The following is a 673-nucleotide window of genomic DNA, read 5'->3' on the forward strand; positions in this document are numbered from 1 at the left end:
CCATGGCAATCTCTTTTGAATGAATGACGAGTTCAGACGAAGGGCCTTTTATTCAGTTTGCCCAGTTTCATTATTGTAGTTCATCATTCTTTAAATCCTTCAAGCCAGTCTTACAAATAAGCACCAAAAAATGAAAAATTACCAGCCCTGAAATGTTTTATTAGCTTGCATCTCCCCAAGGCTACACAATGTTATGCAAGTGAGAGACCATGAAATCAATAAAATCTTCTGGTTTTCTGCTGGCCAGTCGGAATGGCTATTGGCCCTGAGCACAAAAGTCCACAAGGACTGGTAAGGTCAATTTTGTGCTATTTTGGTTTGCATGGGCTGAATTTCAAAATTCAACAGGAAGCACCAGCAGATAGCAGATCCTTCGGCTTGGGATTTTTTTTGTTTCTCTTGTTTTACAGAAAGATCAGCCTCAGTGACAGTCACATGGTATGGAACAGATTCACCTGGCCCACTCTTTTTTAATAAATAAATGACATTAAAGAGTCTGGCAGTTCTGGGAGGCAGGGTTTTATGAGCTAATCACACCCCTGGGGAGAATTTGGTAGTGTGTAGTATAGTCTCACCCTAGGGGTGTGATTACGCTATAGTAGCCACACCCACCCGTCATGCTTTATTTCTTAACCAATAAATCACTACAAATGATGTGATCTGCACAGCCATA

This window comes from Theropithecus gelada, chromosome 5 (assembly GCF_003255815.1).
Source record: "Theropithecus gelada isolate Dixy chromosome 5, Tgel_1.0, whole genome shotgun sequence".
NCBI classification, from domain to species: domain Eukaryota; kingdom Metazoa; phylum Chordata; class Mammalia; order Primates; family Cercopithecidae; genus Theropithecus; species Theropithecus gelada.